The sequence below is a fragment of the Pogona vitticeps genome, chromosome 5 (assembly GCF_051106095.1).
Source record: "Pogona vitticeps strain Pit_001003342236 chromosome 5, PviZW2.1, whole genome shotgun sequence".
Lineage (NCBI taxonomy): Eukaryota > Metazoa > Chordata > Lepidosauria > Squamata > Agamidae > Pogona > Pogona vitticeps.
Window position 1 is genome coordinate 13,400,713 of NC_135787.1, and position 17,789 is coordinate 13,418,501.

A 17,789-nucleotide genomic window follows, 5' to 3' on the forward strand; every position below is an offset into this window, starting at 1 on the left:
TCTTTCTTTCTTTCTTTCTTTCTTTCTTTCTTTCTTTCTTTCTTTCTTTCTTTCTTCCTTTTTTCCTTCCTTCCTTCCTTCCTTCCTTCCTTCCTTCCTTCCTACCTACCTACCTACCTACCTACCTACCTACCTACCTACCTACCTACCTACCTACCTACCTACCTATATATATAGTGAAATCATGCACAGGGAGTATTTGCGACAGGTTGGTTTTGTTAAGAGCAAGGCAATGAGGGTAACATTTAATTTTGATTTGGTTTCCTGGGCAAATCTTGCAAGAAAAACATGAAAAGTTTCTATTTAAGTTAATTAACTCTGGCAGCTGTGATTGTGGATACTCAAACAATATTTTTCCCAGCAGTTGCTGACAAAAATAATTTGGGACTTGATGGTATTAGCCGCTAGCTAAAATATTGCTGCCTACCCCATCTTATGCCTTTGTAACAAGAAGACGATCAAGATTCTCATCATCTCAACTTAAAGATTGATTACCCAACAAATAAACAGTGCAGTCCGTGGGAACATGTGCAGCTCTTTTCCGTTTCTGTCTGATCAGCATCCCAATTGGATAAAGAAGCTTATTGTTTGAATCCCCAAGAATTAGGGAATTAGAGAACTGTAATGTACTCCACATGAGGTTTTGAAAAGGATCCATAAACTTGCCTTGGTGCAAAATGCAGCAGGTGGGCTGAAGCTTAACCATTCCTAAGTGGCAAATCCGAATGCTAAGAACATAAGAGCCATGATGGATGAGACCAAAGGCCTTTCTAGACCAGCATTCTGTTCACGCAGGAGCTAACCAGTTGATTAAAAATTGTGCTTTGCTAGATTTGTGCACCTTTCTGAGTAACCATGTGCTCCTTGGATGCCAGTGCCCCCTGAATCTGATGCACTTGCAAGCACTTTTTCTTTACTTTGTGCATTTATATACCACTTTCCAATAAATTGGCTAGCCTACTAGTGGTTCTAGACTACAGTATAAAGATAGAATTCAGTCTTAGAAGAATTGTTTCTACCAATCAGTGCTAACACAGTAACTGGCTGCTGCTGTTGTGGAAAAATCCTGAATAAATGGGGATGGCAGTAGAATACATGCAATGTATGTGAGTTTAATGCTGACTATAATGTTGACATATAGTGATGGTGGTAGTAGAACATTCTGGAAATCTGTTCTTAGTGGTGTGTCAACTGCAAAATCACTCCTGTGTTTGTTTTACAATTTAGCTAGCACAGTGTGAATTCTGATGTGAAGTTGGAAGTCAGGCCAAGTTCCACGTTCTGAGCTAAGGCTTCCACTACTTCCCTCCAGAGAATGTAGATCCCTCCTTTCTTTTCCAAACTTATGCAGATGTTGAGCAGCTCTGTGAGAGCAGGTGTGTGCATGCAGTTGCATGTTGAGATTCTTCATATAGAGTTCTTGGCTTTGCATTCCTCCCCAGAGTGCCCTTTTTATCTGAGAGGTAGGCTCTTGTTATCCATGTGTAGCAGATGTTTGGATTGGGATTCCTCTACGAGAATGTGTAGGAAGCCTTGAATTGCTTTTATGCTTGAAAATTTGGATATGCTCACTGTTCTGTTTGGCTCATATCTGGAAAAGCATTTTCTTCCAGTAAATGAAGGGAAAGTGTTGTTTTTGCTGCTGGGTTGGGAAACTATATCTGGAAGTCATTTTTGCAAAATTGTGCGTGTACCAGATCAGATATGATTATCAGTAATCACTCAAATGCACAATTCAATGATGAATTTTTCAAACCTGTGTCACTGTGAAAAGAATTAAGAGCCAGATATACAGCCGGGTAAACTGAACTATGAAGACCTGGATTGGATTATACTTTTTCCTTGGTCTTCTCCCTATACACAATGGTGAAGTGGCATCAATCTTCCAACAGACATACGAACTTGGTCAATTTCAGTGCATCTTCATTCCCTCTCCCTCGCCCCTCTCTTATAAGACCTTAGCCTGGGACTTTATATGCATTATTGTGCTTATTTCTCTTGAAATGAACACTCTGTTGCAAATTTCCCTTGATGCACATGTTTGTGCAAGCACCATCCCCTTATATGGTGCCCTCTGTGCATTGAGTTCACTAAAATGCATGAACACATGCATTCATACAAATGTATTTGCATGCCTCTTTGGTCACCAAATTTCTGTAAACAATCTTTTTGGTGTTTCCATCAAGTTTGCACAGCTTGATGAAGCTAAATGACAGGGTTGTTGGGCAAATCATTTTTCTGCAATTGGACACGTGAGCATGCATCAATTGGATACATGATCTTATCACTTATTTCCATTTACTCATGTAAAAATACACGAATCGTACATGAACACCAGTGATTCTGATGCTGAAGGAAAACTGTGGCAAAAGCATGCATATTAAAAGAAAATTACTCAATCAATGTTACACCAACGGCTGTATAGCCTCACCAGTGTTAGAGGTGCTATGCTCTATATAAGTTCCTGAGGAGTCCAAGAAAGAGGATAAAATCTGAGTCATATCTTATTGAGTGGTTTCCCACTGGCAATGGATTGGTATCTCTGTGAACAGGACAACAGACTTAGATAAGCTCCTGGTCTAATCCAGTGTTGCTTTTATGTTATTACAGTGCCCAGAAGACAAGGAGATAGGTCTTTTGTCTGCCTTCATACTGAAGCCATATATGATCATGCCGTACTTGGTTCTCTCTGACATGCTTAGAGGGGAGCTCCTAGCTCTTATCCATTCCAGTCATCACTTTGTCCATGATGAGAGTAATGTATCTGCACAAGGGAGGCTCCTGCTCATATGCAGGTTTCCCATGAAAGCAAAAACCTTGGAACGACAGAGCACTAGCTCAGGTGGAGAGTCTACACATGAGCAGAAACCTCTCCCTATAGACCCATGTCTCTCCATGTAAAAAGCAACGATAGAGAGGCGAAGTGCCAAGTAACCTCTATAAAAGTCTACAGACAGGAAACAATCCTAGTCATAGATGTACAAATGGATTTGCTATGCTAAACTTCAAGAAAGGTAAAACAATGTGTTTTCCAGAGTAGAGGCCAAGAAACTATTTGAAATCCTACCAGCTAGGATGTCGGAGTAATTATGGAATATGAGAAGTGATATAATTTACAGCTCACATGAGATCTGTGAATCTCTGAAAACCGTGGGCAGGTTGAATAATATAATTATCTGCAGTGTTGGCTGTGCCAGGAAAAAAAAAGGGGGGGGAGGGAGGAAAAGCTCACCCAAAGAGAAAAGCCATTGCTTGGTTTCGCCTCCCCCACCCATTTTATTTGGAAAACACATGTTCCAGTCTCAGCAAAAGGGCAATCATTTCTGACAAACTGGCAGTTAAAATCAACCTTTGAAGAACCCAGCAGATCATACTAAATAAACATCATCACTTCTGCAATGGAAAGAAGTGTAACCTGTGTGGTTCAAAAGACTAGGAAAAGCCAAGAACCTTGGGTGAGTGCAACACAGCTAAGCTTCATTTTAGCTTTCTTAGAAGTCATTAACTTTCATGAAAATTATGCCCCCCAAAAATGCTCCCACTGTTCCTTTCTGAATGTGATCAGATTGTAAAGCAATCTCATTAGAAAATTCTAACGGTTAGTTAAAATATAACCCAGACCTGCTCCTCTACTGTGTAGCTGTAGCTGATCCATCATTAGCAGAACATGATGTCCAACGTAACATTCACGGCATTTGCCACGTTCGTTAGAATCTCAGCTTGTTGGCTTTTTTTTTTTTAAAAGATGTGTTCCTAATTTTTACGGCCTCAGGGCAGCCGAAAAATGCAACATCAAATTTCAGTCCCTTTCCCACAGCAATTGTGTTTAGGTACTGTATTAAGCCTTTAAAAAAAAAATCCATTCATTTAAATTCTACAAATGAACGTTGAAGATGATTGGGATTGACATGTGCTCCATTAAATGTTACTAGCAAGATGGCCATCAAATGATTGGAATGTGTGTGGAAACTAGTGATGAGCAAATGCCCTGTGGGGAAATAGAAGCTGGAGAGCCAATTACAAACACCCCTGTCAGAAAATTATGGGGTGGGGGAGGGGAGGAGAGGAGACTTTTTTAAAAAATAGAGTTCTGCAGTGGCTCATAATTTTCCCCCTGCATATATGTTTTTGCACGGCTGCTTGGGTGGGAATTGTTGCCTGGCCTACTGAGGGACACTCCCTGCCTTTCCCTCAAAGTTGTGAGCCACAATGCCCTGCCCTGTGTAACTTATCTTCCAATTTACAAGACATTTAACTCCACTGCAGCAATTGGAACAGCTTCACTGAGTCCAGTAAGGTGGTAATTAACTTCTTAGCATGTGCCAAAATTGGTTAGGCCCTGAGCCACCGCCTATGCTGAGCGTGAACTGTGTAGGAACAAATGCAGCACCAGAGGAAGAAATAAATCTTATTTCTCGTTGCAACTAAAAGTAAACAATTCAGAATGAAATGACTTGCCACACAATTGAATGAGGATTGTGAAAAGGGGAATATTTTTACCAAATGCACGGTGGTTGCTAGATCACAGTTGGGCAACTCTGAAGGGCCTATGAGATCCCTCCCACAAAATCTCCAGCTCTGTCATATACCCAGCTTTAAAAAAAAAACAAAAAACACTCTTTTCTGTCCACAGTATATGCGTGTGTGGACTGAAAATAGCATTTAAAGGGAGTGTGGCTGCTGGTGACCAGATTTGCCAATTATAGGGCCAGTTCCTGTAGTGGTGGTGGGCTCTGGGGGCCACGTTAAGTTCTTGTCAGGCCACAAGTGCCACAGGCCACACAATTCCCAGCTCAGAACTAAAATGTCAGACTCGTGTCAGAGAGAATCCTACTTCAGAATCTCCATTCAGTTACAACAAGCTGTGTAAGTTGTGTGCTCTTTCTCTTTCTCAGGGTGGGACTACACATCGAGAAAAACACAAGTTCACCCACTGTGAAGTTGCACCTTGGAAGTCAGGTTTTCCTGGGTCCATTCACGTTAACTGGCCACACAGGAAGAGAGGAGGAAATGGACAAAACACCTTGTTTTCGGCTTGTTAACATTGCTCTTCGGTAGCCCTTGTGATCTGAAGGTGGCATGGCTACAAAAGAATTATCTTTATACGCTGGAAACAAGGACTGGGTGGAAATTTCCTTCCCTCTCTCTCCCTCTCTCTCTCTCTCTCCCTCCCTTCTTTCTTTCTTTCTTTCTTTCTTTCTTTCTTTCTTTCTTTCTTTCTTTCTTTCTTTCTTTCTTTCTTTCTTTCTTTCTTTCTTTCTTTCTTTCTTTCTCCCTCCCTCCCTCCCTCCCTCCCTCCCTCCCTTCCTTCCTTCCTTCCTTCCTTCCTTCCTTCCTTCCTTCCTTCCTTCCTTCCTTCCTTCCTTCCTTCCTTCCTTCCTTCCTTCCTTCCTTCCTTCCTTCCTTCCTTCCTTCCATGCTTTGGTGTCTAAGTGCCCTAGCTCAATAGCCTTTCCAAAAAAGAGAAAAGAAGTGGCATTATTTGCAAAGATTCTGCCCTCATTATGTTATAACACATCCCCCTGCCACATTTCCATTGCACCAATCACTAGTACCCTTGCATGCACTTTTCTGCGTCAGTTCAAGTGATTACACCACCTGAACTGATGCAAATGGATTTGTTGTCAAAAAAAAGTAGAAACCAGTGGTGGAGGAAAATACTGTGGATAGGAGGGGTTGGAGCTGATTCTCCCTCCCCCCCCTCTCTCTCTCTCACACACACACTTATTGGATGCTTGCTTCATCTGCTTTCTAGTTGCTAACTCTTGATGTGCAACTTCAAGCCATATCCTCTCTCTTTTCACAATTCTTTGTCTGTAAGTCCAGCTAGAATTGGGTAGCCTTCAGGTAAAGGACTGCCCTCTGACCACCCTTCAAGCAGACATCTGTCTGTTGTAAAGCAGGACACATGGCTACCCTGTGCTCAGAGTTCACACCATACATGTTGCTAGATGTTACATAGGGAGTTGAATTAGGCTGCCTGTTTCAGTGGTTATTCCATAGCAGGGGCTGCTAACAAGATTCGTAACTGTAAAAGATATGCATCCTGCAAGCAAGAGGTGGCAGCTGTGAAACCATGCCTTAGTCCATTCCCCGCACAGTCGTACCCACTTTTGCCTGGAACTGATGCTCTTGTAAAAGCCCAATAAAGTGCATATCCAAATTAGCAATATTTGCAACTGTCTTGCATTCCTCTAATTTATTTATAGCAAAAAAAAAAAAATCCTTTTAGTTCTTTTCCCCTTAAAGTCATGGGAGAATGTATGTTGGCTGAGCCCTAGGAGGAAGAAGAAATGGGTTATTTCCCCAATGGCTCCTCAGTGTTTAAAATAAATAGTAACTACAGTGGCTTAGCTCCAACTGCTTTTTTAAAAAAGGAAAGAAGAAAGGATTCCTATGCTCAAGCTCCTCAGTTGAGCACATCTAGCAATTTCATTTGAGCTAAATGGGGATGTTTAGGTAAGCAAGACTCGACACTGAGGAAATATCTGTGAAGAGGCTGTCAGAACCATTAATGTCAAGGTACCTTTATTTTATTTCTTTATTAACTGTTAATAACTCTGTGGCTGGGTTGCGTTCTACTGCTGTTTTCCACATCTCTTCCCCTCTTTCAGGAAAAACTGCTCTAAACAAAGGGAATGTATTTTAGCTTCACAGTAAGAAAGAGACCTTCCTGTAAAGGCATTAATTTTGTTGTTGTGTTAAAAGAATATGTATTAATGTTGGTTTTTAGCAACAGAGAAGGAAATAAGAAAATGAGTCAAACTCCTGGTGAAGGAAATTTATTCTAGAGTTTACTAGAGAAAGGGGAGAACAGAGCTGTATGAATTAAGTGCTGTGAGAACATCTTGTACTGTCTTGACACCGTGATGCACCATATTGAAGATTCTCGAGTCTCCATGAGAGTTCTTGTCTCTAGTGCAAAAACAAGAAAACAACCACATTTTTGTGTCATGTTTTCTGGACTTTGTGCTGTAAACCCGTGCTTCTCCTTGTGAAACCAAGACCATGTGGAGAAGGACAAATTGATGGATCAGAGAGAAACAAACAACCCATCCAGTGTGATTACACTTTCTAGCTAATTCACGAAGGCAACACCTATCACATTTTTTATCATTTGGTTTTCACATAAATGTACAAATTACATCCAAGACTGTAAAAAAAAAGTCTCACATAATTTTTTTTTAAAAAGGTGTGTGTTTTCAGGGTGGACAAAAATCAATAATTTCCCCCAGAAAATAATTAAATTTTGATTTGAATAAAAAGAATCATTTTTTAAAAATTTAAATTGTCAAAAATCTCATTTTTAAAAAATAAATAAATGGAGATTTAAATCAAATCCACCCTGTATGTGTTTATGAATGTTTGCCTGTCTATGTATGTGCAACATTTTCTTTGTTGCACAACTATGAAATCAAAGTTCATAGTTGTTAAACCTGGACCTGTGAATGAAAAACGATGGCTGCCAAATGTTTCCATAGGTATATGAACTGCTTGCTATGTTAAGTCCTTAACAGTATGCATTACAGCTGCCCTTTATGTCATGCATAGCCTGAGTCTCTGTTAAGGAGATGTGCTTGAGAGATGATGATACAGGAATGCTAATTTGGAAAGCTGCTTCTGGCCCTCACTGCAGTTTTTCAGCATCTTGGAGTAGGGTTGCTTTGCTCCTGTTCCTTCTGTTCAGCCGGTTGTTAAGATTTCTTTTTTGAAAAAAAACTGATTTTCATAAAGTAAAGGAGGATCCTCAGAACTGGCAACCTTGCTTCAGAATAGGTCTGGCTGCAACTCTGAAATAATTTATAATCCAAATTTGTATACAGTTTTTCTTGCATTCCCTGGGTCTATTTTTGTACCCCCTACTCCAAAGCTGACCACTGAAGAATTGATGCTTTTGAATTGTGATGCTGGAGGAGGCTCTTAATAGTCCCCTGGACTGCAAGGAGAACAAACCTATCCATTCTAAAGGAAATCAACCCTGAGTGCTCACTGGAAGGACAGATCATGAGGCTAAGGCTCCAATACTTTGGCCATCTCATGAGAAGACTCCCTGGAAAAGACCTGGATGTTGGGAAAGTGTGAAGAAAAGAGGAGAAGGGGATGACAGAGGACGAGATGGATGGACAGTGTCATTGAAGCTACCAACATGACTTTGACCCAACTGCAGGAGGCAGTGGAAGACAGGAGGGCCTGGCATGCTCTGGTCCATGGTGTCACGAAGAGTCGGACATGACTAAACAACAACAACTCCTCCAGAGTGCCGTGTCCCCACTCATTAAAAAAAATCTTCAGCAAATGTTGGTCTGTGTGACCTTCATTGGGTCCCGGCAGAAGAAAACTGACCCTTGGAAATGTGAAAGCTGCTTACATCTGCTTTAATCTAATAACACTAATAAATGACACTAATGAGTGTCATTCAGCATCATGAGATATGTACTACATAAGCTTGCAGGACTGCCATGTAAACTTCCAAGCATCAGGTTGTTAATTTGGCTGGGTGAATTTGGCCAGCAGGATGTTTCCTACCTGTAACTCAATAGCATGCCATTGTGCCTCCTCTTTCTGGCAGTTCACCTTCCTGTGTATTGCAATCCATTTGTCCAAATAACCAATTCCCACTGGATTGCACATGCCCAATATTTTCTTATTCAAAATCAGGGAGAAGAACGGGATAGTGTTGGTGAGAAGTTGTCATTTGTTTCAGAGGTGCACATAAAGTGCTCGGTCACCCAAGGGAATGTGTGGTCCAGGCAGTGTGCGACTTAACATTACCAGATGTGGCTCGTTAAACCCTCACTCTTATTCCAAGACATCCATTGTCGGTATCATTCCATGAACAAATCTACTTGATACATTTGGAACGAACCATATGTAAGCATGGGTAACAACCCACAGAAGCATGTTTAGGAAAACAGATACTGTATTCTCGAAGGTTTTCAAGGACCGATGATCACTGCCCACAAAAGACTAGCTAACAACACCCATCAATCACAGAGACAGGTCATCTCTCCCCTTATCATAACAATACACCCATAATAAAAAACACCCTGATAATCTTAATCACCCAATCTCCTGAAAAAGACAAAAAGTTGATCCCACAGCTACAAATATTCAACTATCCCACGCACTACACCAGAACACTGACAGAGTTCTAACTCCTGTCCTCTGAAGATGCTGGCCACAGAGACTGGCAAAACGTTAAGAAGAAAAATCTCCTCCAAAACGTGGCCAAACAGCCCGAAAAACCTATAACAACCAAAATAGATACTGCTGGTCATCCAGGAATATGAAAGCTAAACAGGGCATCTGTTAAGCTCTATAGTGTGAAATAGTGGCTGTTTTAAAATTCTGTAACACAGAATTATTCTCTGTAGGACAACATTGCAAAACTATTTCATTGAATTTCCTGTTTTTCTTGGATTTGGGTGGCAGTCCTTTAAAAAAGGTGTGGCGAATCTTTTATGCTCCAGAGGTTGATGGACTGCTTCTTCCATTATCCCTCACAACTAGCCGGGTCAGATAGAGATGATGGAATTTGGTGTTCAACAAAATTTGGAAGGCTGTGGGTTCACCAGCTGTGTTTTAAGGGGCATTTGTGCACATAAAGTATCACAACAGCCTTATGCCCTGGACAGTATAAATTGCATACATGCGTTTAGTCAGAAGGAGAGGGCCTCTCTGTTGCTGCTCCTAGACTCTGGAACTCCTTCCCACAGTAGGAAGTCAACCCCATCTTTGCTGTTCTTCTGCAAACAGTCAAAGATCTTTCTCTTCAGGTGGGCTTTTCCTTAGTGACTGGCCGTCTGAGAGGGGGTTTTGAGTGCATTGTTATGTTCTGTTGCTTTTATATGTTTTTTAGTATTGATTTTAATTACCATTTTTAATATAATATTTATTTATTTTATTTATATCCTGCCTATCTAGTCGGTTAAGACCACTCTAGGCAGCTACTTGTTTAATTCTTTTTAAATATTTGTATACTTACTGTTTTTAGCTTTTAAATAGTGTCTTTTAAATGATGTAAGTCGCCTTGGATCTTGAAGGCTTTCACAGCCGGGATCTGATGGTTGTTGTGGGTTTTTTGGGCTCTTTGGCCGTGTTCTGAAGGTTGTTCTTCCTGACGTTTCACCAGTCTCTGTGGCTGGCATCTTCAGAGGACTGGAGTAGGAACTCTGTGCATGTTCTGTTGCAGTTTGTTGGATAGTTGAGTATTTATAGCTGTGGGAACAGCTTTTGTCCTATTCAGGAGATAGGGTAGTGATGGTGATCAGCGTGTTTTTGTTGTGGATGTATTGTTGTGATAAGCAGGAGAGATGCCAGCCACAGAGACTGGCGAAATGTCAGGAAAAATAACCTTCAGAACACAGCCAAAGAGCCCAAAAAAACCCACAACAACCACAGCCTTGGATCCTTTTAAAGAGAAAGGCAGGATAAAAATATTTTAAATAAATAATAAGTTAAATAATAAGTTTAAAGCTACATGTGGCAATTACTTAAACACAGATGTATTCCCAGGGTGCACTCAGCAGTTATACGGTAGATAGCTGTAATGTGGTTTGTTAAGGAGCACATTTCTGTTTTTGCCATATCCTTTCTCAGCTTCATGGAACTATCAGTAAAGCTCTGCTTACCTTATTATGAATAATCTTTAGCACCTCAGTTCATGTCTGGGGAGGGGGAAGTAGCCCTTGGCTGCCCATTTCTTCCTGGTTTATCTTTTAACATTGTTAGAGCTGAAAATGAGGGAAGCGGGTGCCTTTAGAGCAAGTAGAGAGCAATGGCACATGCACTTATGGAATCCATGCCTCAATGAGCCACCGGCAAAGCAGTCATTAACAATACTGTTTTCTCCTGGACTCCTGTTCTATCAGGCAAGCAAAATGTTGAAGGTGAGGATTTACTTGTCAGGATTTTGGTAGCATCCCTTCTGTTTTCTTGAAAATAGTCTAATGGTATCCTGGCATATATCTTTTTGCACAAAATGAAGTGTGATCTACCCTTTCAGAAAAGACAGGGGCCTGAAAGGAGCCAGCGGCAGAGTCATGTCCTTGTCAGACTGTGAGCACAGAGGAGACATTTCAGAGGTAGATAAAAGTACCAGCAGACTTTCTTATCAGACAGAAAGCCCACCTAGACAGTAATTGTATAAATGGCAATCAATGTGCAGGTTTTTTTTAAAAAAATGTACATAGCCATTGTACAGGAGCTTAAGCAGCATTACCTGTGTATGTGATGGAAAGGGAAAGATTTAACCTTTCACCTCTCCTTTTCATCATTTGCAGCCATCTGTGTCTTCAGCAGTAGAGCAACGAAAAGGGCCCCTCCTTGCACCAATACAGGCTGTGTTAAATTCCACAGTGGTTGGTATCCAGAAGCATGCTGCTTCCGATACTGGTGGTCATATATTGCCATCCCTATGACCTCCTGATCATTATACAACTGGAAAAAACACAAGGTTCCCATTTGGAGTTGCTCGTTTTCCTCCTCCCTTCCTGTAGACACTCCCACACACACAGGACATTGCTGTTGTTGTTGTTGTTTAGTCGTTAAGTCATGTCTGACTCTTCGTGACCCCATGGACCAGAGCACGCCCGGCCCTCCTGTCTTCCACTGCCTCACGGAGTTTGGTCAAAGTCATGTTGGTAGCTTCAATGGCACTGTCCAACCATCTCGTCCTCTGTCGTCCCCTTCTCCTCTTGCCACTTGAAGAAATGCTAAGTCCAAGGTTGGCTTTTGCTGTGCTGCCCCACGATGGATTGTCTTGTAGACAGATGCTTGTCTACAAGTCAATTCCAATCTGTTTGCTTATGGATTTGGCTGAAATGGTGGGCAGTTGGGGGGGAATCCCTTTAGGAATGTGCCTTTTACATGGGAATATATCCAGTGGCATGAATGGAAATTACTTCCATGCAATGTGTCAGTAATGCTCTTAGAATGCATCTAGGATCAGGTTGTGGAGAATTACATTTCCACCTGGAACAGCAACTTGTGTCCATCTGGAGCTTGGCTCCGATTCCTCCATGTTGGCCATTTTTCCTCCTCTGAAATTCATTTACTGTCTTTTCTTTTCTTTCTCAGCCTATTATAGAGTCCATTTGCACACAGAAAGACAGCTGTGCCCTTTCAGTAATAGTTAAAGGGGAATGTTTCTATGAATGCTACTCACTGTGTCTCAGTTTGTGGGCTGGCGAGCAACCGGCACCCCATATGGGAAGAATTGAAATGGTCTGAGAGCACCGAGCAATGAAACTACTGTAAAATGGAATTTTCACACACTGCAGTAATTCCCACACTTTTCACGGCTGCAAGCTGTTGCTTGTGATAGAAAATAAAGAAAATGACATGGGAGCTACAGAACTTTATGCTGCCTCTCTGAACATGCAATTCAGACACGAGAGCTGCTTGCTAACTAACTGATTCAGGTGAAAAGTGGCACGGGAGGAGAGGTTTGCTGATACCCTGGATTGCCAGAAAGACGAACAAGGGGGTCCTAGATCAAATAAAGCCTGAACTATCTCTGGAGGATTAAATGTTGAAACTGAGGCTGTCCTACTTTGGGCACAGCATGAGAAGGCAAAAATCTCTGGAAAAGACAATAACACTGGGTAAAGTCAAAGGCAGCATTAAAAAAAAAGGAAGATCAAATATGAAAGGGCTGACTTCCTATAGGAAGCCACAGGCTTGAGTCTGCAGGAACTGAGCAGGGCATTTGAGTAGAGCTGTGGTCCCCAACCTTGGGCATCTAGATGTTCTTTGACTACAACTCCCAGAAGCCTTCACCACCACCTCTGCTGGCCAGGATTTCTGGGAGTTGAAGTCCAATAATATCTGGAGGCCCAAGGTTGGAGACCACTGGAGTACAGGACATTTTGGAGACTGTTCGTTCATAAGGTCACAATAAGTCAGAGGCAACCCTTACAGCACATAACAACAAATAACTAACAGATATGCTTCTGTTTCCTTGGTTGAAATGGGCTCGTATATTAAGTCATTATTTTGCACCCACCAAGCCTATCTGTCTGTCTGTGTCTCTTTGTCTGTCTGTCTTTTTTAGTTCTATACTGCCCATCTGGCTTCCAAGGCTACTCTAGGTCACTGGTTCTTAACCTTGGGTTACTCAGGAGTTTTGGACTGCAACTCCCAGAAGCCTTCACCACCAGCTGTCCTGACTGGGGTTTCTGGGAGTTGCAGTTCAAAAGCATCCGAGTAACAAAGGTTAAGAACCACTGCTCTAGGTGACTCACAACTGAAAACAGAACAATGAACAACAACAATAAATTAAAATAAAATAATGTCAAATAATATGGAAGAATAGACATACAGTAAGCATTACAAATCAATTACAAGAATTATGAACTTAAAAATACAACACAAAAAAACCCAACAATTAATTTGTTTATGTCCTTCTGGTTTTTTTAATTAATGTTTGTCCAAAAGCAGCAAAGAGTTGGTTAAAACAAGGGCCATAGATCAACCATCAATGAAAAACAACAGAATGATGCAGTCAGGGAAATAGGTACAAAAGAGGGCTTTCTCAAGCTGAAAACAAGCTTCAAATGGACAGATGTCAATCCAATAAGAAACAATGAAAAAGACATGTGTAGGTGAGTTGGACAAAAGACAGTACAAAAAAAAGACTTCAGTTCAAATAAGAGTGGTCCTTTAGAAAACAAATATGATGTATTCTCAGATGTAGTCCAAAATATGTCTTCTGCATCAGGTATTTTTTGATACGCACTCAGCACAGGACATCAGTTGATTCGGGTTGTCGTAGATAGTTGTAGAGAAAGCCTTCTCATCATGAAAAGATAAATTAAGATCTGAGAAAAATCAAGCTTGAATTTCATGCTAAACATGAAGACAAGGCCATTAAAAACACACCGAATATAAACTACAAATCTGTTTTTGGCTTTGAATTCCACAGGGAATTTATAACTTGTTCTTGCACTATTAGTCTCATGTCTTAATTAGTAATCTCTCATATTTTCCTTTTCTCATCTCTGAGCCCTCATAATCTTTCTTCTACTGACTTTCAAAAAATCATTTCAAAACAGTCTGTTTAGTGTTCACGCAGTGGGTGTATCTGATTTGTAAAAGCAAAAATAAAGGCCATGGAAGCAAAAAAAAAAAAAAAATCCACCCTTCAGTCTCTAACATGCCTCCCTTGTAGTTTTTACAACATGATTCAGTGAATACCGATAGCTGATTTGGGGGCTGATTTTCTGTCAAAAGGAAGGGCAATGGGAAACAGCCTTTTAAAACAGTATGCAAGACAATGTTTGGCCAGTGCCCCATGGAAGAAAAGCGCTCTTAATCTACCTAGTCTGAGGAGGTTTCTCTGCTTTCTTCCTCTGACTCTGAAGAGCCTGTGTGCAAATCCTAGGCCAAGTAGAAGACTCTACCTCTTGCCAGAGGTAATACCTGAAGAATCAAACATGACTCCTTTAAATAGTGGCAACTTGTCCAGAGGGAACAAAGCTAGAAACACTGACATTTTATAGCCTCTTTGAGACTTTAGTTGTACTTCAGACTTTTCTGCAATAATATGTGAGGGTCAAGTTCAATGATGCACTTAGCAAATATTTAGAAGTAGTGCTCCTTTAAGTGGAGAAATACATCTGTTTGTCATGGCCTGTATTTTCCCTTACCTTCATACTTGCACTTAGCTGTGCTTTGTTTTGTATTGGTCATTAAAAAGTGCCCACGAACTATTTCTCAAGAAATTTGGGTCACACATTGCTCAAGAAATCTCACTGCAGGAGGATAAAAGGGGTAACCACAGGGAACATGCTTTTCCCTGAACCTCTAATTTGACCATGTTTGTTAAGGTTCAGACTGAATTCTCCTATCCATAGGAGCTGTCCATGGTCCTGCCTTTTTGCCTGAAATTTTACCAGGTTTTTCTGTTTCTGCCTGTGGACCTCTCTTGATACTGGGTAATTAAAAACCCAATGTGTGTGTATTTGTGACCTGGGGAATTCTATGGGTTGTTGTCCGAAAACACAAATAAGTAGATCTCTAATAAAAATGTAATTCCTTTGGTCCTTACAGCGCAGGATGGGCAGAATTGACTCTGGGGTTGCAAGGTAATCTGCAAGAAGGAAAAATCTATTCTACGGCCAGATCATTCGATATAGATGCCTAAAAACTGCACCTATTGCAGTTGTTCCCCTGAAAAAAATCACCAAGGGGGAAAGTGCCTTTTAAATTGTGCAATTGTACATTTCCATAATAGGGATTATAACTTTTGAATACAAGGGACCCTATAACATATGGCTCACACGATAAGCCCCACTCTTACAGCTACATATTCCGATATGATGCCATGCCCCCTCCTAGCCTCCAGATGATTCTTGCATCCACTGTAACCAGCACTGTTAACTGCTACATTTATATCATGGAGTAAATCCACAATGCAAAAGAGGTTGGAAGGCGAAAGGACAATGCATCGCAGGTTGGAGGGGGCATGAATTGCCCAGCAAGCAATAAAGAAATGAGAGGAGTCTGAAGGAGAAGAGAGAAGAGGATGGAGGGGGTACCCAGCAAGCAAACTTGAGAATGGATGAATGAGAAAGAAGCAATGAGACAGAGGAGGTCAAAGAGGAGCATGTGCCAGGCAAATAAGAGCAAGAAATTAGAAGACAAGCAAGTTTTCATTTATAAAATACTATGAAAATTCTCCCAAGAACCAAGCTCTTATTTTAGCGCTGAGGCCAATGGGAAAATGGACCTCAAATTTCTTAGTTAATTAGATCCATTTACACCCAACTTTCCTGTAATCTTTTTATTTCCTGTTGGAAGTTATTCAATGGTGTTTATAGAATGGAAGGATCAACCAAGAATCATTGCCCAAGAGAATGCCTGAAAGATCCACAGTCCTCACATTTTATGGGAAGGCTCCTTCTGTGTCCCCCTTTCCTGCAAGTAACCAGATTTTCCTCCTACCTCTTTTATACTCAAAACAACCCTGTGAAGTAGGTCAGGCTAGGAGAGTATCGTGAGATTAACCAATGAGTTTCATGCCTCACTGGGGGTACGAACTTGCAGCACGCTTTGCTTTTTTTTTTTTTTTTTTTTTGCATTGCTGAAAGCCCAGCCTAACTACTATATGACACTTGCTCTCAAAGTTCTCTCCCACTCATCATCATCATCATCATCAAACTACAGAGCTGGAAGGCACCCTGTTTGAAATCATTTTGTCTCGGTACACAAGAGTGGGTGCTGTGGCACTTATGTCTTGATGGTAGGCTTCTGAGAGGCAACTGATTGGCCACCAACTGAACAGAATGCTAGACTAGATCAGGATTTGGTGTAATCCAGCGCGGCTCTTCTGATCTTATGTCTGCATCCTGATCTGAAAGGTAGTTTGGGAGGGTTCCATTTTTACTGTGGGAAGAGGAAGCGTTTTCCTTCTAACTTGTCTCTGTGCTGCATATTAACTTAATCTCATTTTCTGGTTGACCGGATTCATTGTCTGCAAACAACAACTATGGAAATCCAGACCTCTGTGTTTTTCTCAGTCTCTTCCCCCCACCCATACTTCATGGGTGTTTTGTTGGTCTTTGTATTTGTTTGCCATCTGCCTGAATTGCATGTCAAATTCCAGCTTAAAGTCAAGTTGCTGTTGCCCTCATGGCTAATTGGACATTCATAGGTAGATAAAAGATGCAACTTATTTGCATCCAACTTTATTAGCATCCTACTGTTCAGTTCTCTCTTCTCAGGAGGCAAAAGCTATTTGTCAATGCCTGTTTTCTTATATTTGGACATTCTCCAATTGCTGTTTCTTTACAAGAATTTGAATTGGATAGTTCTGCTGCTATGGTTTTTGCTGGCTTTTACATAGCTAAAATTTATGTCCAGGAGAAAAGCCAAAGACCTTTCCCCTTAAGGCTACAGTGATGTAAATTTTAATTAGTCAGAAGGCCCATCAGAAAGCAGCCAGCCAAAGGACAACTCTCTCTCTCTCTTTTCCTTTCCAGTCTTTATGTCTTTGCTGGTCTTAAGAGAAGTAGCATTCAGTATTTGCCTGGTTGCTTAGGATGGAAACAACAATTTTTCCTCCTTGGTGATTTTTTTCAAATTGTCAAATAAAGGGAAGATAAGGACCTTGGGCATGGATGGTCTTGCCTGGTGACAGAAGAATGGAGAGGAGGTGTCAAGGTTCCAGTGCAGAAGCAGAACAAATTGTAGTGCCATGGACTAGGAATCAAAATAAAGAAATAAATAATAGAGCATTTGAAATCCATCCATCCATCCATCCATCCATCCATCCATCTATCCATCCATTCATTTGAATATTTATTTGGCCAGAATCTTATTGCATAAAAGGAATAAGTTTTATGGTGAATTATTGCAGGTTAAGAGGTCAGGGCAGACATTTCTGATCACATATTGACTCATATGTTCAATGTACAGCTTCAGTTTACAGCTGACAGTTACACTACTGATGTTGCACCAGTGGACATAACCAACGGGATTTCAACCAAAATATTTCTGACTGTAGACAGGTATGCTAACAATTGATCCACGATCAAACATGAAGAAAGCCAGGCATTGCAGAGGCAGTTTCTATCACTGCTGATAAGAAATATCAAAGTAGCTGCTTATACGCCACCCCATAGTCCTTAAAGCACTCTTTGGGAGATTTACAGTTTAATTATGCAGTCTACACATGGCTCCCTCAGTGAGCTGGGTACTCAATTTCCTGACCTTTGAAGGATGGAAAACCAAGTCAACCTTGAACCAGCTATCTGAGCATGTTGGAACTAAACTCAAGTTGGAAGCAA

At 41.0% G+C, this 17,789-nt stretch overlaps 1 protein-coding gene across 7 annotated transcripts in view; it reads left to right on the forward strand.

The window, feature by feature from the left end:
* The window catches only part of ARHGAP24 (Rho GTPase activating protein 24), a 361,497-nt gene that overhangs the window by 179,001 nt on the left and 164,707 nt on the right, over window positions 1-17,789 (forward strand). Inside the window, exon 1 of one of the 7 annotated variants that reach the window (XM_078394525.1) lies at window positions 6,100-6,522. The exons of the other annotated variants lie outside the window; for them this stretch is intronic. The gene's annotated coding sequence lies outside the window, so the exon portion shown is untranslated. Of the gene's footprint in view, window positions 1-6,099; window positions 6,523-17,789 lie in introns of those variants that run through there. 7 annotated transcript variants of the gene reach the window in all.